The following is a 21,241-nucleotide window of genomic DNA, read 5'->3' as shown; positions in this document are numbered from 1 at the left end:
AGTCGACGGGGCATGGACTGGGGTGGGCCATCCCCGTAAGCACCCACAGTCCAGCTCTCCATCCCACTGCACCTGCCTGGCTGAGCCCTCGAGGACCCCTCCATTTCTCCCCCAGAGTGGCTTCGAGACCGTTTTGCATCTCTTGGAGATCAGAGCTCATGCTGGGAAATGCAGTAACATTCCCAGAGCCGAACTGTGCCACGTTGAGAGGTCGTGTGCCTGGTCTCTGCTTCTCATTTCCTTCGTTGCTGCAGAGAGCAGCTGAGCTGCACACAGGGTTTCAGCAGGGTGTCCCTTCTTTTGTTCCCATATATTAGAAAAGTCTGTGCATGTGTTTGCATTTAAAAAAAAAAAAAAGTATAGATTTTAAAATAGCTGAGAGCTGTGCCACTCGGGATGTGGTCTGGCTGGGTGGAGGAGGGATGCTGCTCGCAGCTACCTACCTGTTGCACTGGCAACCATGTGATGGTTTTGCTGGTCCAGCCATACTTGCTCTTGGGGAAAAAAAGCAAGCTAAAAATGTTCCCTCTGATGTGAACAGGCATCGGAGTACGTCTCACAGCACCAGTGGAGAGGCCCTGTTGCTGTTATTTGTATCATAGCCTGGCCCAAGCCTTTCCATATGTGCACATCTTGTGTTTTCTGTCCCTTTTTCCTGCGTGCTTGCTGGTGTGTTGGGATAAAACCAAGGCAGCTTCTGGTGTCAGGGCTGGATGTGGGCTTGCTGCTTGCCACGCTGCTGCTCGTCCTCTGGGATGGAGAACACAAGGTCAAAGCATCATTGTGCCGACAGCAAACTAGAGCAGCCGTATAAAGTTGTCATTTTAAATAATTACCAGAGTGGTTTCCCCTCCCCTTCTTCCCCTGGGTCCCCATGTTCGTCCTGAGCACTATGTCCTTCCCCACCCACAACCTGGGGGCTGCCTGGATCTGTTCAGGATTTATGTTAAAAGGGAAATGTTACGTACATAATTAAAATGTCGTATTGCTGGGTACAAATGGGATTTGGTGCTTGCTGCTGTGACTCTTTCTCATGCGTGAGGGTGAACAGATTGATTACCGAAGCTTGAGATTAAATATTCCCTTAGGCTCCGCTGGCATTTAATGTGGTAGGGGGAGGGCAGAGAGTAGGGGGGAGAGAAACCCTCGTTTCCTCCAAGGCAAGGAGAGTAGTGGAATGTCGGCCGAGCGCTTTCCCTTATCTTGCTTTGCACGCCGTCTACTGCAACAGAAGCTCCTGGCACTGGTGTCACAGACCACGGTCAATCAGGTGCCTTACTCTGTGGTGGGTGAGCTGCTGGTGGGTTTTGCTGGTTCCTCTCACCGCTAGGCTGAGTATCCCATTGATTCCCATCCCATCTCCGTGACTCAGCTGCATCCTCATCTCGCTGCATCCTGAATCCAGCTTGAACCTGTGAGCGTGGCAGCGGGGTAGACCTGCTATCCCTATGAGCACGCCTTATTTATTTCTTTTGATCAAAAAAAACCCTCTCGGTTTGGTTTCGATGGGACGGGAGGAAAAACCCCCGTGCGCCGCTCCGGTGGGAGCCTGGCCCGTGCCGGCACAGGTCGGAGACACCCGCCTTCGCCTGCTTTCCTTGAAGTCTAATTTTAGCTGGAGGCGACGGGATCCCTCCGGGGTGGGGTACGGCGGAGGTTTCCTATCAGCCTAGACCTTAAACACGCACGCAAACAAAAACAACACAGAAGCACTTAGGTTTATTTGGGTGAATTCTTTTAAAAAAGGGTGTGACTTATTTTTGGGAGCAGCCCTGGCGCACACCGGCTTTGTTCTGCTGCAGTCGGGTATTTCAGGTCTTCCAAGATTTAATCAGAATAATTAGTAACTGTCTGTTTATACCTTCTGGTTTTGTTGCAGGGTTTCCAAAGGGCGTATTTATCTTCCAGAGGGCCGTCTAAGTGTCGCTTAATCGTTAAGCATCTGATTTCCTCCAAGTTATCAAGTTATCTGTCATGCTGCTTATGTAAGTAAATAAAATCTGAAAAGAAAAAAAAAAGAAGAGGGTGGGGATGGTGTTGGTGGATTCTGCTTCAGGTGGGTGGGTGGGGGGGGTGGTGTTGTAAGGATTTTTTCCTGATTGTCACGGGTTTAATTGTGAGCTGCCTTTGGTTCCCAGCCTGTCATGCAGTGATCAGAGGACTGTGTGTTTGGATTGGCGCTTAACGACCCAGCCAGTTTAATGAGGTTGCTTTCAGCCAAGCCTTCATGTATATCCCACTAAACTGGCAAGAGCTGTTACTCCCTGTCATTTCAGGAGGAGGAAAAAAATAAAAAAAGACTTTGCAGAAATAAAGGGCTTTTGCTTTCGCTTGTACAGTTACACCTTTGACTCCTTAACCCAGAAGTATACCTTATAAAAATCACAGCTCTGCCTGGAAATAAGTTACTGCTGTACGTTTGCCAGGATTGGAAATTGTGTGTTTTTCAGCCTGTATTTGCGCGTTTGCTTTGGGAAGGGTGGCTGGTGATGCTCACATTTCCCATCTCTTTAACTCGTGAGATGAGAAAGACAGAGCAAACCACTGCAGAAGAGGATGGGATGGCTGGAAAGCCTTCCAACAAGACAGATACGGAGCTGAACCCACCCCTGGTTCGTGCTCAGCACCTAAATGAATTGCATGGTATTTTCCCTTCAGCGTTTGTCTCCGAGAGCGGCTGAGGATGATTGCCATGCTGGTGGCAGTGTGAGGCTGGATGACTTGCTGCCTTCCCCTTGCTTTCCCTTTCTTCCCGAGCTGGGTTGGTAGGGGTTGCGTGCCGAGATGCTGGCTTGTTGGCTGCCCTCACTACCTCGTTTATCATGTCAGGTGTGCAAGCTCGGGACGAGGATTTGGGGTGCATGCTGCTTCCGTGCTGGGTTCAGATCCTTTTAAATTCAGAAGCAGCCATTGCCATCAGCTTGTCTGCTCTCCTGTGTGATGGGGACCGTAAATTTTTGAGGTCAATAACTTTGTGTTATCCTTTGTGGGGTTCATGGGTTCACAGGCGAGGCTTTGCTCTCCATCTTCCCCAGGAGAAGCTCCTTGGAGGGAAGGGGCCAGGGTGAGTGCAAGGTGGGGCCGTCGGGATCTGCGGGGCTCTGGTGGCTTCAGTAGACCCAGCAAAATGTGCTTGCATGGAGTCTAAGGTTGAAGTCCATCTCTCTGCATTTTCTGGGGAGAGTAAAGATGAACCACTGCACTGGGGCACACGTTGGACTCGGTGCCACAGCAGAGCTGAAGCTGAGCAGGTTTCCCGCATCTCGCCTACCTCACTCAGCTCCCCAGCAACATTGTGGGGAGATGCTGGCAAATCCTCTGTCCCCTCTGTGAATGATGTGGTAGCTGTCACAGCCAGCGCCGGGTTGCTGGTGGCCCTCGATCTCTCTGCTGCAGTGTGCATGGGGTGGGAAAAGTCTGATTTGATGGAAATATTCTTAAGGAAGGCTGTCGACCTGATTTTTCCCTTGATGTTTACCCAGCTGGAAAGCTGGTGGAGGTTCAGTCATCACCTTCTGAAGTGCTGGGGATGTGTGATGTGCAGCGTGGCCAGTGCTCCTGCCTGGCATGGCCCCTCCAGCTGCAGTGAGGGATGCCAGAGGGGACGGGAGGTCTCTAATCCCCATCCTCCTGGCACGTGCCTGCCCGCTTCCATCAGCCTTTCACGGATCATCTTGGTTTGGAAGAGGGAGAGGTGGGGAGGAGGAGCAGAGCTGCTGGGAACTGAGGAGGATGAAAGCATGTAGGGGAAGTGGTCAGTGCTGTGGAGGCAAATATTGTGAGGAAAAGGAGATGATGTGGCTTGTTTGCCTCGTGCTTTAGAAGCTGCTCAGTTAAATGAAACATTCACTGGGAAGCTAAATTTGGCTTTTAAGTAGCTTTGGAGCATGTGAATGCTTCATGTTGCTCTCTTCTCCTTTCTGTGGTGGGAGCCACCTCATGCCCCCATCTGCCAATGAAGAAGGTCCACATCTCTCTTTGAAGAACATATGTGTTAGAAGTCCACCCTGGGACACGGGAGGAGCAGCTTGGTGGCCACATGCTTTTAAAATGCCCTCCAGTTGTCCCCAAGCTCCTCGTCACTGTGGATCGCCTGTCCTTTGACTTCTTCCAGCCTGGTCGCTGCGAGCTTTGGCCGCCAGAACTGACCAAAGGTCCTCTCAGAACTGACCCAGGTCCTAAGGATGTTTGCCCTTCAAAAACCTTTATCCCATTCAAGGATGGAGAGTATTCCTCCACACCGCAGCCACCATTGGGGATGGGCAGTGTTCCCCCATGCAAGCAGGCCGTAGCCACCAGGTGACATTGAGGTGCCCCCAGCATGGTCTCATGCTCCACCATGTGCCCACCAGCCACTTCCAGATGTGGCAGGGGAAGGTTTGGGAGGAGCACACCCCGTTTTCCTTGTAAAACTCTGAACAAGAGGCTTGGCCTGGTTTAGATTTTAAAAATAACTTGCACATTGGGAAGCTGAAGTTTCAGAAGGGCTCCAAATGGAATAATGGCTTTGATCGTGGCAGTCCAAGATCAAGGGAGGGCTTTTTAGGTTTGCTGGATCAGCTGGAAAATATGTTGTAGTGTCTAGACTTTATCATCCTCAAGGAAGGCTTTTTTTTTTTTTCCAACTCTACAAAAGGTCTAATTAAAAGCCAACGTACAGTTGATAAGATGGCTCCATCAGAAAGGAGCCTGCTTTGGGTTTTGATTGTGTCCAGAAGCAAGTTGAAAGAGGTGGAGATCAGCTTTGGATTTTGAAGGACCTTTGGGACTCCGCTTTATGGTCATGAGTGCAAGTTGTCATGTCAGCAGTGGGGTGAGTAGGCTGGGGACGAGGACCAGCCATGCTCCGGCATCCCCGGAGCGGTTGGTCCATGTAGCTAGGCACTGCTTAAACCTTGCTGCTCACCCCCTGGCTGCTGCTGTTGGGATCAGCTGCTCAGACCAGCTTCTCCCACAACAGTCTGTTTTGGCTATGTAATAGCCATAAACGTCCATGTTTGATGCTTGGACAGAACTTCAGCTTTTCTTGCTTAAGTGTAGCAAATACGTGTTTTTCACTCTTTACTCTCTGTAAGTGGCTTTTAAAAATAATTTTTGTTTTATTATTTTTTCATTTTATTATTTTCCGTAATTCCAAAGGATTAGAGACGGAGGAGTGATTTCCTAAGTCTCTTTGAACAAACTCAAAAGCCTGCCGTGAAGGTGAAGAGATCTGGCCACGTGCATTCACTGACTCTCTTCCTGAAAGCCCATGTCACATTCAAGCTTTCTCACATACGAAGATGACCTGTTTAGAAAGCAGAGGCAGTTTTTCTTCGAAACGCTGTGTTTTGTGCACATGGGTCTTGGGTGTGTTTTGGCAGGTGTTGTGTTGGAAAAGTCATTGCCAACCATCTCCTCCTGCGATGCACCATGATGCTGCGCTCAAATAACGGCATGAGCTGCAACCGTAGCCCGAGGCTTTGGTGGAGTTGCAGCCTAGCTGTGAAAGCTTCAGCTAGAAGCTTTGGAAAACATTTGGAAATGTTTTGGAAAACATTTGGATTGAGGATGTCATAGCTCTGCATCTGGTTGTTTTCCTTTGCTTTGTCCTTGAGAGAGGGAACTGCTGTTGGGTTTCTGTTTCTTCTTTCCATCAATTACTCTTTTAGACATATTTATTTCCAGGGATGAATCAGAGCAAATGCCAGCATGTAAACAGTCTGCAGTGTATGATGATACTAAAATTGGGCTGAGAGGGATCTTGAGAACTTACCTTGTCCCAAAGGCAGTCAGACAAATCTGTGCATTGAAGTGGAAGGGATCGTGTTTGCTGGGAGTTGTTTTCTCATAAATTATCTGAGGAGCAGAGGCAAAAATCTACCAAATAATGCTGTCAGTATGTGTGCGCAAGCCTCCCGCAGTTTATTCAAATCATTTGCTGAATAAGTGTTGAAAATTAATGCTGGGTTTGTTCCCAGAGCTATTCAAAGTAATATTCCAGAGCAACCTTTTCTGCCTTGGCATTTGCCACAATACTGCAACTTTCATGGATGAGATGCGTTTGCCCGTAGTCTGTATTTGATGTGGAGCCATCCCTGTTTTGCCCCATTTCTGAGACATCAGACCTCAGAAGCCCCACTGGGGTGAATAACGTTTTTTTTTCTTTGTTTCTTGTGAATTGGACAGAACTTTTCAGTTCACCAGGGGGTCTCAGCTTGAGCTGGAGGGGGGCAGCAACAGAAAGCCCCCGGACTTACCCCAACAACACACGGTAGTTTGGGATGCTGCAATGCCAGTCCCATGGACATCAACAGCAACCTCTCCTCTTGACATCCGCAGGTTTAGATAACTTAGATCCTGGGCAGCCATGGGAGAGAAGTCGTCCCACCAGAAGTCCTTGTCTGCTTTGAGACCGAGACAAGCGATGACTTTCAATTAATTTCTCCTGCATCTTCCTCTGTTCCAGCTTTGTGTCTTGAGCGATGGATCAAAAAGACTTTATGCAAAGAGCCTTAGGTTAATCCCATTGCCTTTCAGAGCTCCAGTGGGTCTTTCTTCCTTGCTTACAGCTCCCCGTTTCAGTGATGCAGAGTTCAGAAAGAGATTCACCTGTCTGGACGCTGGCTTGCTCTCCAGCCAGCATTGTGTTGCTATTAGCGTCCACACAACCCAGATGGTGACTGGTTTTCCTTCATCTGGTCCTTTCCCCAACCGGTTTATAGTAGGTGATAGCAAAATTGATCCATCTTTAGCTGTGCAGCAGGCTTGGCGAGCCCCCTGCCCTGGCCCATCTGTACTTTTAAAGTCAAGATGGCTGGCATTAGCAGGGTTGTTTGGCCAAACGTATGCAGAGATATCACGGCTTAGATTTGTTGCAGATGGGGTTCTGGATATAGTCTAAGGCATTCTGCCAACCAATTTTATATCTGTGTAAAAGTGATTGGCATCCCTATAAATAAAGCTGCTGTGGGGTTATAAATCTAAATATACTTATTCATTAAATTATTTTTACATCTCAAGTGGGTTGCCATCCTGGGTTATCATAAGCGAACCATGCGCTTTGCATGTGTTATCCACAGCTTCAGAAATGCAGCTTCTGAGGCTTTGGCATACTTTTTGGGTTTTTTTCCCTTGGAAATGTGTCTGTGAACTATCCATGGTGGGATGAAGGACCTCTTCCCAGTCATCATGGGGAGTGACCGTGTCCTGGATACTCTTGTAGGCAGAGCTCCAAAAGTGGTAGTGGCTGTAAATAGTGCAATGTGAACTCTTTCTGGTTTGGCTCACGAGTGAGTATGACCTTGCTGGGGTATTTGCTCCAGGCACCGCCATGAGCTGAGGAGGAGCAGAGCCAGAGCACCCACGCAGCCAGGTAGTGACACAGGTGCTGATAAATCTGGCTGGGGCTTTGAACAGGCTTATGAAAACACCGCGAGCTGCAGCCTCTGGTTTCTTTGGGTTTGTTTTCCTTCTCCTTTGAAAGCATTTGAATATTCATCTGGCAAATGATGAAACATAGAGCACATGTGCCCAAGAGGCAGGATATCAGCCACTTCACTTTCCTCAGTAATAATGTACATCATTGAAAGTTAAGCTATGATTTTAACTTAGCTTCCTAAAAATGGAAGCATTAAAGTTGGTTGGTCTATCTGCTTCTCCTTCCCTATCACCAGCAACTCCTCACTGGCTGCTTTTGTCCTCTCTTCCAGACTGATTTTCATCTCAGATATGTGGAGCTGCTGTAAGCTTTGTCAAAACAGCCATCAGGTTAGAAGGGAGTTGTGGAGGTTTTTTATGAAGGGAAGGGATGCAATGAAAGCTCAGTCTGTAGTAGACACTAGGGAATACACACAAATGTTACGGACATCCACATTGTAAAGAGTGCTTTAGTTGGATCTACCATGTTAGGAGACACCAGAGAGCCCGCTCTGCAGGGCTCTGTACAGACACGTAGGGGGAGGATGTTCGCCTATGTGAATTCTCTGATGTCTAATAAATATAAGTTCATCCTGCAGCCTTGATATAAGCGTGGCTCGTGTTGCCCAAGTTCACAGAGGGAAATCTCGTCTTCATAAGTGTTGGTGTTCCTAGTGCTGCTTACCCCATTACAGAGTGTCGTTTCTGTAGAGCAGCAGGGTCAAAGCAGTCTTGTAGGGTCTTCATAGGCTGGTAGCAACATTTGCACGTCTTGACTCTTTGCTGGAGCTGGTTGCAGGTCTGTGTGCCGTTCAGCATTGTGGAGGCAGAGGAGGACAAGCTGCTGGGATTTGGCATCCTGAAGGTCAGAACTGGTTCAAAACCTCACTATCTTCGACCGCTGGAAAGCGTAGCTTAGCAGATGAGCAGCACATGGAGAGGAGGACCTGTCAAGCCTGAGTGGTGGGTCCTTGTGTCCCTGCCTCAGGGTTATTTCTGGTGCATGGTGGTCGAGTTGTAGCTGCATGGTGGAGGTGAAAGGTTGGCATCTGGGTTGTATCCTGGAGGTACCAGGGGTGGCATGTTTCTTGGACAGACCGACTATTTGACAAACTTAGAAGTGGAATGAATCACCTTTTCTGGTGCAGGTAAGGGCAGAGATGACCTTGACTGTGGCATGAGCCCTGCTGTGTGGCTAGTGCCAGCAAACAGAGGTGGTAGCCTTCAGGAAGGGTGTTCCCATGGTCCCACTCTCCTGCTGCAGACCCTGATGCAGTAAGAGAACCCCTTCCTCCCCAAACCAGCAAACAGCTCTGCGTTGGCACGTGTTACCCAAGCTCTGGAGGTCCTGGCATGGATGCCCAGAGTGTCCATAAGGTACCCGGGAGGTTATGGCATGACCTGCTGTGCTCGGTGCTGCTGGGAGCTACCTGCTGGTAGATGGGTCCTACATGGGGGTGTGAGATCCTTGCATCACCTTATGTTTCACGGGAGGGAGGGACAGACCCCAAAAGACCAGCCGCCTACTTCCCCCTTGCTGGGTCGTGAGCGGTCTCCACGTTCATTGTGTTCTTGGTGAGCTGCCAAATGTTGGCATATCTGCCTGTTTTTACGGGTAGGTGTCAATACTTTTTTTCCACACCTGGTTTTTGTTCTCTGCTTTCCACCAGAGCTTGAATTCTTTGCAATGTTGGGTTTTTTCCTCTCTTTCCTTTTTTTATTTTTTTTCTTTCATTTGGTGCCTTGGTGAGAACACAGCCCGAGTACTGGGACCCCAAACTAAACCTGTCTATTACGCGTTACCCGATTAGACGCCATGGTAATAAGCATTTGAATCTAAAGCTAGATTAGGCAGGGAGCAGTCTGGGGCTGGATTTGCATAGCATACATTCCTTCTCCATATGACGTGTTAGTAAATCTGCTGAAAGTGAATTTATAAAGCACCAGCCTGCTTCAAGTGCTCCTGTTGATGCATGGCTTGCTCCCCCCATGAGGCACTCAGCTCAAAAAATGCCTGTGATTGCCTGGAAGATGCTTTTTTTTCCCCTCCTCCTGCTCTCACAGCTCGTGTTGCAGTCGATGGGGACAGGTAGCTCTTGCCAGCTCTAAAAATCTGCATTAACAGGGTTTTGAAAGTCTTTATTTGTAGAGGGAGTTATTTCAGGGTGTTTTCTCTTCCTGTGGCATCAGCAGTAGTGGAGTGAATCTGGAATTTTCAGGTACCTAAATCCAATGTGCAGCTTCTTCAAGCTTTTGCTCCAATGATACAGGTCTTGTGCTGGAAAATGCTGTGAAGATTTCTTAGCCAAAGCTATTTAATTTCCTTCCCCGGTGGACAGTCATGAGCTTGTGGATGATCTCGAGGTCACTCTCTCTTTGAGGTATTTCATTAGCGGGTGTTTAGGACATCCTAACTGCGGTTTTCATTTGGAGCAATTTGCTACTGAGGTTAGACATGGAGGAAAATTATTTTTCAAGGTTTAGAGCAGCGGGTAAGCAGCAAACTTACAGGCTCTCCATTGTGGGGAGGGCTTTGAGATGATGGAGATTCTGGTTGTTCTTGTTCCATCTCAAACCCCCCCCATGCAGTGGATGTGCTTGCACTGAGAGCTAATCAGAAAAGAGACTTATCCAGCCCCTTCTCATGGCCACCTCCATCTCGCAGCAAAGCGTACGGCAGCAACACCTTTGGGTGTCTGAGCAGAGACGCTCCGGTAGCGTTATGGTCCCTGAGCTGGAAAGCACCACTGCCTCTGGCTTAGCTTTGCTTTGGTGTTGCTAGGGCTCTGCTTAGCCGCTTCAGGAGCCCAACGTGCGTGACTCGCTCTGCTTGAAGCCTTTGCTTGGCTAGCTTGTGACCCTCGTCGTGTGAGCAAGAGGAAGTGCGCATCGAGGAATAAAGCTCAGCTCATGGGGTTTCAAGCTTGGTTAGACCTCCTGGGCACTGCTTCGTTATCAGTGTTGTTGTCTGGGCCATGTTTAAAAATCTGGTGGGCTGGCTAATGGAAAGCTGCAGCCCTGAGTGGCTTCTCAGCAAGAGCTCAGTCACGACCTCCACTGCTAGAGCTCTCCCAGCTTCAAAGCGCTAAAGGAATGGGGTGTTTTTTGGGGGTATTGGGGATTCACTTTCTCGCTGGAGAGCTGGGCAGACCTCATGTCTGTCACATGCATCCTCCTGAAGCCAGGAAAGGAGGTGAGTTTTGAAGGAATGTCATGAAGGCGCTGATCACCAGCGGTACGGTGAAGACCTCTGCAAGACCCTGCCACCACCAGGACTCAGGAACCCTCAGGAGGGTTCTGAAGCTCTCCATTGCTTCAAATCATGAATAAACCGGAGCGGTGTTGATGGGGAAAGGTACTTCCAATTTGCTGGCCAGGGTGGTGAGCTCCAGCCCCAGGCAGGAAGTCATAGAATCACAGACTGGTTTGGGTTGGAAGGGACCTTAAAGACCATCTAGTTCCAACCCCCCTGCCATGGGCAGGGACACCTTCCACTAGACCAGGTTGGTCAAAGCCTCATCCAGCCTGGTCTTGGACACTTCCAGGGATGGGGCATCCACAGCTTCTCTGGGCAACCTGTCCCAGTGCCTCCCCACCCTCTGCGGGAAGAATTTCTTCCTGATGTCCAATCTAAACCTCCCCGCTTTCAATTTAAACCCATTACCCCTTGTCCTGTCATCTGCAAGGAGCCGTGAGCGTGGAAAGGGCCAGGAGCATCGAGTACTGGTTCGATGACTCAGTAAGTTGAGCGAAGTAAAGTTGTTGATCCATGGACCATCTCTGCAGAGATCGCAGTGGGCACGCGGGAGGGAGCTGGTGGGTGGAAGAGGGCAGAGCGTGGTGCTGTACCTCAGCAGAAATGGGTGACATCATGTCTTTCTCAGCCCAAGTCTTGCCTGCAGTGGCTGCAGGGAAAGGACGTCTGTGCTTGTGGGTGCGTCTGGAGTGTGGCTAGTCCTAAATATATGAACTAGCAGATGAGATTAAATTAAAAACTTCACACACAGTTATTTTCTCTCTGTGTCTGAGCCTCTCAGGATCCCCTTGGGTTACTTTTTCAAGCAGTTCATTGCAATTGTGAGGCTGTTTGTTTTTTTTTTGTGTGTTTTTTTTTTTCTTAAACTATTATTATTATTTAATGAAAAGGGAGATCATAGTATAACTATCTATGGGGATGGGAAACTTGTATTGCATTTTGTGATGAGTGCAGCATGAAAACCTGCAAAGAAGAGAAATCCGCTTCTGTACATAGCCCTGGCAGGGAGGTGTCTGCTGTCTCTGCAGTATTGCACCTTTGAGGGGGGTTTCCTCACTGGTGCATTTGCTTCAGTGGGGTGGAGAGGCTTGTTTTTTAAGGAGCTTATAGAAATGGTGGCAGGCAGGATGTTTGAAGCATTAGCGATGCTACAGATGCCTTTTTCGGACTTGGAAGCGTGTGAGAAAAAACACGTTAAGTTAAATCAGTGCACAAACACAAAACCAAATCCTGTGCGTGTATTTGGTGTGTTTAAATTTGGTTTGTATCGCTGCTGCTGATGCTGATACTTTCCTGGATTAAACATTATAACAGCCTCCTTTGAGTTTTAAATGCATCCGCTTGGGTTCCGCACCAGACGGATGTTCCCCTCTAGCTGCTCCTGCCAGGGAAGAGCGACCTTCCTTCAGTCCAGCCCCAGCAGAGATGCGTAAGCCAACTTCGGAGCGAGCCCTTCCTTGCTCCCTGTATTGGTGGGAGGCAGGATAGTTTGGCAGTTAAAACGGTGTGCCTCTATTAAGCCAGGTCCTTTGAATTGCAGGGGGTGGGTCCCAGATGTCCTGGGAAACCCAATTCCCGCTGTCCTGTGGCATGAGGTGATGCAGCTCCACCCTGGTCCAAGCAGGGCTTTTGCCATAAGCTACATCGTGTTGCATCGACATAAAACACCCTATATAATCAAGCCTTCCAGTTGGTCTCGCCTGCTGTGCTTGCCTGCTTTTCTTTATTATGTCTAAATGCTTTTCTTTATTATGCTTAAGTGCAAACAGTCTTTTGGTGTAACGCGATAAAAATTGCTGCTTTTTCCCAGGATGGGTGGGAGCAGACGTTGCACTGAAGCTGTCGGGATTGTGTTGTGCCTGATGAGAGCTCACATATATTGTTTCTCAGCGTTCATCCAAGGCAGCACAGGGAGGTATTAGTGTCGCGCTGGAAGGAAAGCAGCCGGCGGGCCATTTCTGCCATCAGATGTATTTATCAAGGAATTTGCAACCCCACATTCATACTTGAGGGGGAAAAAATCACTCTGGATTAACATCAGGATTGAAAACTCTTTAAAGGGGAATCAGCATTGCAGATGGGTAGGCCAGCTGAGAGATCTGACAAATGTGTTTTGTTTGCTTTGGGCACTTTCTGGACTCTAAGTTTAATGATATCTTGAAGTTAAATGATACTTACCATCCGGGTTGCTGTTAGGAAGGACTGCGCTTTACAGCAGCCTCCACCCAGTTTCCATTTTGAAAGAGGAAAAAAGCAGCTTGCTACCTACCACAAGCTGCATGAGCCCCAGTGGTTCCAGTCTCCTCACCTTAAGCATGGATAATCCTAAAAATCTCTAAGCACAACCCAAAACTAGCCCGTCAGGACTCAGCTGGTAGGTCCTTGTTGCCTTCACATGACGGTGGCCCTGCGGCAGATGTTGCTGTGCTGATGGACTGGAAGCATCTGCTGCTGAGCAACTTGGAAACTCCAGTTTGCGAAGCCAAATTAATTAAGAGGCTTTAAGAGAGGAAAAACCTGTCTGCCTTCCTCCCCCCCACTCCTTTCTGTTTTACCCTCGGAGGGCCTGTCTCACCCCGGGGATTACTGCTGAAATGGGGAGCAGTGAAATGGAAAGCTCATTTTAGCAGAGTGGCTTTGCATACAATAAATCAAAGTCAGAGCCCAAATATTCATTGGAGAAGTAGGGCTTGAGGCTGGGGGTGGGGGGAGGAAAAAGGGGGGAATTACAATAAAGGAAGGGTTTTATTGAACTATTGTTCTCCAGGAAAAGGCTAATTGGCAAACAAATATCCTCCTCCAGTGGGAAATAGGGCTCCTCTCTCCCTGCTTGCCAGGCTGTTGAGTTTTTATTGACAAAAGCTTTGCATCATCAAAGGGAGTAGGCAGAGCCGGCAGTGATCTTGGAAATGAAGTGGCTTAAATCCCTGTCCGTTTGGATGGAGGAGGAGATAGTGAGGGGAGAGGTCTCCTTCCAGCGGCTGGGCTAGGAGGTGGTCCCAGTACCTGATATCCTGAGATGTTTCTAATCACTGAAGATGCATTTCCTGACTAGCTATACATAATGTGTGACAGGCTGGGATGGGCATCTCTGCTTAGTATTATCAGCTTCCTGGAGGTGTTTTGTGCTTTGCAGGAGTGTTTTCCTCCAGCTGGGGCCAAAACCAGTGATGGAAATGGAGCGGGGCAGGATGTTGGCTTGTGATGGGGATGGGGTGGGGATGGAGGAGGATATTCGTCTTGGGATGCTTGGAGGTGTTGCAGCAGTCCCCTGAGCTGTCCAGGGTGTCTTGCATCCCTCTCTTAACTGATTTTGGCCTTGAGGGCTGCCTGGCTGAGGTTTGGCATTGCCCAGCCCAGATATCAGCAGCACTGGACGCCTGCAAAGGCTCCCTGAGAGATCAGGTTCAAATGGCAAAGAACTGTTTCTGTGAGGGTCTTCTCTGCAAGGCTGTGGGCTTTCAAGAGAACGCCGGGTCAGTGCTAATCCCCCCCTGCGCACAACTTCGGCTCTGAAAGAGCTGTCTATGCCCCTTTGAGCCCCACCACAATGCGGTGACGGCAGCTGCTGCCCCAAAACAAGGGCGGGGTGAGGGGAGTACCGGGAGGCCCCTTGCGTCTCCTTTCCTTTCTGCTGGGTTTTTGTGAGCTGCCTTTTGAAGCTGGGCCAGGGCACAAGGAGGGCAGGAGGATGCTACAGCATCCTTCCTGGAAAGCTGCCTTCCCCAGCCTCCTTGTGTCTTCCTGGGAAGTCTCTTGGGCTTTGCCCACCTCTGGCAAGTGGTATGCTTGGGTTTCAGGATGCAAATCATTCAGGGCGTTTAAGGGAGCAAAATGTGACTTGAAAACTTGTTCATTCTCCCACTGCCAACCCACCCTGCTTTTTGGTTTGCTAAAGGAGGACCACAAATCCACCTGACTGCTGGAAAAAAGGCACGCGTCCATTTGTAGAATTGGGTCGTTCAGCACCCCTGTGAGTATTAAGAAATATATATATTTATATAGGTTCCCAAACTGGGTCTTGTCTGTGGTTCCGTGCTTGTTGTCCTTGTTCCTGAAATAAATGGCATTTGCCTGAGCTGATCTGCTGGAGCTTCCGTAAGAAGTGGTCCACAGTGGATTAGAGGTTCTGATGCCTGCACTCAACTCATCATTCATTTAAGTTTACCCTTTTAGTGGAGAACTCATGATTTCCTTCAGGGTTACTGCACTGCTCACTGTGCTGACTGGGAAACTTCCGGCAAGGTTTGGGTTTTAATCCTGAAAAGCTAAACAAAGTTTTACTCCAGCAGCATTTTCCCTGGCTGGGTTCATCTGTACACTGAGCTGTGCCGGGCTCTGTAACCGCAGGGGTTGAAGGGCTGTGGGGGATCCCTGGGGCAGCAGATGGATGCTGCAGCATCTTCTCCTTGGACCCAAGCTTATCTCCATGCCCTGGGACAGACATGGTCCTGCAACACGCCGGCAACCATCCCCTGCTCTGGATTTTTGCTGGCTTGCCAAACCGAGCGGTGCTGCTCCGAGGATTGATTTCACCTGGAGAGCACTAAGACAGATCCCGTCCCGCCCCCCCTGAAAACTGGATTGCGGAGTCAACAGCACGTGCACTTCCCTTGACAGGGAGCTCGCTCGCACACTGGAAGGGCGACTCGCAAGCTGAACCGTGATACTATCACAGTGCAATGGAGGTTGCTGCTCTTCTCCCTGAGCAGCATCATCAACACCTCCAGATTTTTGGGAGCCCTGTGCAGACACAATCAAAAAAGTCTCTCCCAGCACTTTTGCTGTTTGCAGTAGGTGTGACTTGTGTTTAGATGGAAAAAAGCAGGCTTTTTCTCAAGTGTTACAGATTTGTGAAACTATTTTTTTTTCTCACTGGTGAACACATAATTGTTTACTGGCTCTGTGATTGGACTGGTTTGATTTTCCTTGTTGCACCATGAATTTCACCAGCAAACTGCCGAAGTTCATCTGCCCTTGAGCAGAGCAAAATGTTTTCTTGCAAGGCAGCAGGCCCAGATGTACGCTTCAGGTTGTGTCAAATGCTTCAATATAAAGAAAGAATACAAAGAAGAGGCGACACATTTTAGGTGAGCACTGGGTTTTTGACAGAGCTGGCAGATGGGGCTTTCCAGGAGTGAGCTGAGAGCCTGCAACTGCAGCCGGTTCCTGCCAGCATCCTTTGGGTACCGGGTAGCCCAGGAATGATTTGGAGGTGCAAAATGCTCTTCATTTGGCTCATGGAGTAAAACAGGATTTCTGGGAAGGGGGTGGAGGATCTGGGGTAATTCAGGATTTGGCAGATGTATTTATAAATTCATGAAACCCAAGTCTTTCAGATTTGCTTACTCTGAGAATTATGGCTGTTATGATTTAGTGATGAGTCAGGCTTCTCCTGGCAGCTGATTTTCTTGCAGCATGACAGGAAGGGTTATAGAATCACAGAATGGTTTGGGTCAGAAGGGACCTTAAAGACCATCTAGTTCCAACCCCCCTGCCATGGGCAGGGACACCTTCCACTAGACCCGGTTGCTCCAAGCCTCATCCAGCCTGGCCTTGGACACTTCCAGGGATGGGGCATCCACAACATCTCTGGGCAACCTGTCTCCAGGAAGAATTTCTTCCTGATATCTAATCTAAACCTCCTCACTTTCAATTTAAACCCATTACCCCTTGTCCTGTCCCTACAGGCCCTTGTAAAAAGTCCCCTCACAGCTTCCTTGTAGGTCCTGTCCCCAGAACCTTTTGTGACTGCTGGAGGGGGAAAAGGCAATTGTCAAACAGTTTAAAGTTAACACTTTAGCCAATGTTTTCATTTTTTTCCTCACTCCTGTTGCTGCACATGGATTTCCATCAGTCACAAACATTCCCCTCCTGGGCAGCCTGTGGAAACAGCTTTATGCTGGTGCAAGGGGTTTTGAAAACCAGCATGGGAGCTTGCAACCAAAAAATCATCCTGGTTGCTTTGAACAGGTACGGCCATGCCAGGGATGTCAGCACTGTGCTCAGTGTGGGGTCCATGCTGGAGGTGCTGGGGATGGGCTCAGGTCCTCTGGGCTTCTGTGTTGGAGGGGAGGCGGCTCCTGCTTGGGGGAAGGCGGTCCTCTTTCTGAGCTTTTGATCCACATAAGGGCTCAATTTCAAAGCTTTTATTTTAAAAATTATATGATACTTGGATCCCCCTCATTAAAAAGGGTTTCTTTGCACCAGCTTTGGTGCAAACATGGAACAGCAGCTCTTCTTGATCTTGAGAGGGCTGAGCCCAAACCCTGCCACCTGATAGATGGGCAGAGCACAGTGCTCATGTTTCAGAGGCCTCACAATCAGGACCCAAACCCGAGAAGAGGTTGGGTTAGTGAGTCCAGCCAAGGAGGGTGCCGGCTGTCTTGGGTCTGTAAGGTGGGAAAAGGGATGCCTCGAACATACAGCCAGTCTGAAAAATGCTGTGGGAGCATCCAGTTTTTATTGCTGTGGAGGTCTGTGTGGGACTTACAGTGGGAAGAAAGTAATCTAGAATTGCTGGTTTAAAAAAAAGTGATGCAAGGTACGTAGTGGGTTTGACGTGCACTGTGGCACTACATGCATGGGGAGAAGCACCAAGGGAGGCTGCACCATTGCTTAGCAGTGGGATGGGGCAAGCATAGAGTGCAACGTGTGGGATGCCAAATTTCTGCCTGTTAAGTACTGTAAAAAGTTGTCCAGGATACCCGACTCTGAAACTTGGTTGGAGTAGGAGTGTCTTCCAAAACTGCCTGCCTAGGCCAAGCACCTTCCCAGCCACGACCAGCCAAAGAGGTCGCTTTGCAGCGGTGGAAGTCAGAACATTTCCATCGGTTGGGAGCATCCCAGGCTCTGCAGGGTGGTGAAGGCAAAGCTTGGTGAGGTCCAAGATGCTGAAATAGGTCAGGGCTCTGTAGGGACGGTCAGTGAGAGTTACTGCACTTGCACAGAAATACTCTCCCCTGGTGCGTTGAAATAAAGCTCAGTGCGTTGAGAAGGAGCTCACTCAGGATCTTGCATCCTTGTTTTGGGAGGGGATGGGAGAGAAGCCAGAAAAACAACACGCTAATATTCATATTAGAGGATTTAGCTCCTAGGTTCTGAGCAGGTTTGGAGGCGGGTGTGAAGGGGAGCGTGCACGCTCCTTTGCATGTGTTTGTACTCGTGCTGGGTATTTTTAGGGTGCAGGCCGCAGTGCTGCAATACAGGTGCTGGCTTTAAACCAGCTTGTTGGGGCATCTGTCTCAGACAGGCTTTGGCAGCACGTTAGCTTGCTGAGGAGGCTGTTGAATATGCCAGCAGTAATTGCTGCTCGCCTTTCCTTAAAGCAAAGGCGGAAGTGACACTGGAGTCCAATTTTCTCCTAATGACTGATTTCATTTAAGCACTGCTCAGGGCGATGCAGGCTTGGTGGTTTTGTTTTTTTTAGGGCTGGGAAAACCAACAAAACTCATCTCTCTCTGCAATGCTGAGCTGTATAGCCCCATGTCTTCTGTCCTGTGTGGTGACCCTAGTCAGTCCTGGTAGCTCACATGGCTGAAGCTCCTTCTCCTCCTCCTCATTTCCCTGGACTTTTCAGGCTGAGCCTGTCACACACACATTTCCACCCTTGTTTCTGTGAAAGCAAAGTTATTTGGGAATGATTCAGCTCCATCAGTTCTTCCTTGGGATTTGGGTAGAAGTTGCCTCAGTGACCCATCCCATCCTATTTTCCCTGCTCTGTATGTACAGGGGCAATTAAACTTAATTTATTCTGGCCTGCTCAATAATAAAGGCCAGAAGGCACTATTAGATCACAATCTGATTTAAATTTATTGATCTAATTAGTGCTCAAAGGTATAAATGGGAGATGGGAGCAGGACACTTAACATGTGATGACGCGTGGAACTGGTGCCTACTGCTTTCCTTAATGCCAGCCCTCCAGGTTGTCAGAGGCTGTCTTTTTTTCTCTCCGTGAATAACCAGTTTCTGTAGGATTTGCAGGGAAGGAGAAGACTGCTTAGCTGGACTTTGTTCTGACGATACAATCTGCGTTGTCTGCAGCTCCTGACGACCTGCCAGGGAGCCAGGTTTTGACTTTGATCCATCACATGAATGAATATTCATCAGCCTCCTGAAGGTTTAATGCTCTTTGCCTGATAGCTAACATATTCTTTCTCTAACCCTTTTTAGCCTTGGTTGCTAATAACCTGCAGCCCACTCAGCCTGCACTATAGGGTGATTGGGTTTTTTTAATTGTGTATAGATTAAAATGAGGAACCTCAATAGCTCCAAAGCTGGAAGCAGCTCAAAAATACCTTGTCTTGGTTGCTATGTGACTGTCTGCTTTAAAACCTGAAATAAAATCTCGCCTTTTGGTCTGTCATTCAAACTTCTCGTAAAACACCATCAGGAGCGTGTATCTCTGAAGAGCAGGTGTTGTTCTGAGGAAAGCTTTCCATACATTTTTGCAAGCCCAAGTCAGAGCTTGTACGTAGTAGCAGGTTTCGAGGATGAGGTTGACTGGTGTTGAAAAGGGTATGGAAAACACGCTGTGAAAGAGAACAGGTCCGTTTGCTTCAGACCAGCTGCAGAAGCAGGATCTGCATGGCATGGATCCGTGCTCTGGACATGGCACGGCCGTACCCATGAACTGGGAATGACCCAGCGACCAAACCTTGCAGAGCTGAGGATGTGCGGGTTGGGACCAAGCTCCTGAGCCGGCACGGAGCGTTGGGCAGCCATTGGCATCTTCCTATGCATCCTGCTCCTCATGCCTCTTCAAATCCCAATCCTGCGACATTTTCCTCTATGGAGGAGTGGACAGAGTTCTGTGTGTCTGTGGTTTGTTTGTTTCCCTCCCTTCTTTAGGAAAGAAATTCCCCAGCGGATCTAAAACCCCTCCTAACACTGAAGGGATGCCAGCAGGCTGCTAATGGATTTGCTGCGGTGCTGGCTGCTGGTGAGAGAGCTTTCATGGCAGCTGAAATTCCTCCAGTGGCTGCATTTTTCTAAATCCAAGATGCGAAATGTGAAATGAGATTTGGGGCTCTTGAGGAAAAAGGGACCTTCCGGACTGGGCACAGAGCAGTTGCACAGCCTGAGATTATCCCCCATGAAGATCCAGTAGCTGATGCCCATAATTTTTTTTTTTAGATGATTACGCCATGTGCTAAAAATATGCGATTGAAGATAATTTTGAGGGTCAGATACTCTGTTAATGTGGGTGGAGCCTGAATTTTCTTCAATGTCCCTGTTTTGGGAGGGCAGTGTTTGCCATGTGTGGTGTAGGGTCCAAGGCCAGGTTTGCCCCCGTCCTGGCTCTCTGGTGGGGCACAGCAGCTGGGTATTTGGGTGTATAATTCTGTAGTGAGAAGGTAATGGCTGGCTCCAGGGAGATCAGACACTTCTCTCCAAGTGCTGACCTTTCTTCCCAAGTCTCTTCATAGCTTTGTTAATAAATCTGAGTCATCCATATTTCAACCTTCTGCATTAACCTTGGCTGTTTGTCCTGTCTCTTAACATCTCAGCGTCTTGTTTCTCAGAAATAAAATGTGTGGGTGTGTGGCTTTGTAAGACAAATGTTTAGGCTTTTCAAAAATTCTCTACAGTGCTGGTTGATTTTTCTCATTAGGGTGTTTCTCCACCATCCTCATTCCTGGTAGGTGGCCCTCCGCTTGTATCGTTGACTGACCGTCCCAATTTTGGGGCTATATTTGCCTTGTCCTTGCTGTTGTCAGTCAAGCAAGACACATACCTCTTTCCTGAGCTTTGCTCCCAACCTGAGTTTCAGAAATCTGCAAAACCCGAGCAACCGCCGGTGCGAGCGATGCCCCACGTAAGCACTGCGTAGGGAAGCCTGAGCTACCGGCACCGTGTGATTTTTATCAGCTGAAATCGCGTCTTGTAAATATTTACTGGAATTTCAAGTAGGGTTTATCTAATTAAAGCCAAGTAAAACTTTCCATGAAAAAGAGCTGCCCAACCGGTGGTTGCCAGTGGATGTTTAGGGACACATTTAAGAGCTGTGGGGAGAATATAGGATATTTTCTCAGCTCTGCTGCATCTGTGGCTCAGGGCATTCTTTAAGCGTCGAGTCACCTGTGCTGGGGACCACGTACCTGGTGGCCTTGAGCACATCCAGCTGTTCCTGGCACCAGCCTCCCAAATTTGCCATACTCCTGGCTGGACTGAGACGCAGGCTTGCCCGGCTGCCGTGGCACGGGGAAGTTGGTGGGGATTTGCTGGAATTTGCAGCAACGGTTGGGGTACAGGTCCCTCTCCCCACAGGGACAATGGTGTGTCCTCCCTGCCAGCTTTGGCACAAGGCAAGCAAATGCATCTTTTGAATTCACGCGATTGTCAAGGTTGCCAGGACCGTAAATGTCAAATCCAAACAGAAATTGCCCGGCTGCCGTGGCACGGGGAAGTTGGTGGGGATTTGCTGGAATTTGCAGCAACGGTTGGGGTACAGGTCCCTCTCCCCACAGGGACAATGGTGTGTCCTCCCTGCCAGCTTTGGCACAAGGCAAGCAAATGCATCTTTTGAATTCACGCGATTGTCAAGGTTGCCAGGACCGTAAATGTCAAATCCAAACAGAAATATTT

At 48.9% G+C, this 21,241-nt stretch overlaps 1 protein-coding gene across 1 annotated transcript in view; it reads left to right on the top strand.

Annotated features, from left to right (window-relative positions):
• Window positions 1-1,879: 1,879 nt before the first annotated feature.
• The window catches only part of LOC104516675 (disheveled-associated activator of morphogenesis 1-like), a gene marked incomplete at its 3' end in the record, with an annotated part of 48,456 nt that continues 29,094 nt past the window's right edge, over window positions 1,880-21,241 (top strand). The window contains exon 1 of the mRNA XM_010161090.1: window positions 1,880-1,985. The remainder of the gene's footprint in view (window positions 1,986-21,241) is intronic.

Source organism: Eurypyga helias, unplaced genomic scaffold (genome assembly GCF_000690775.1).
Source record: "Eurypyga helias isolate BGI_N326 unplaced genomic scaffold, ASM69077v1 scaffold9241, whole genome shotgun sequence".
NCBI lineage: Eukaryota > Metazoa > Chordata > Aves > Eurypygiformes > Eurypygidae > Eurypyga > Eurypyga helias.
This window is presented reverse-complemented; position numbering and strand designations above follow the sequence as displayed.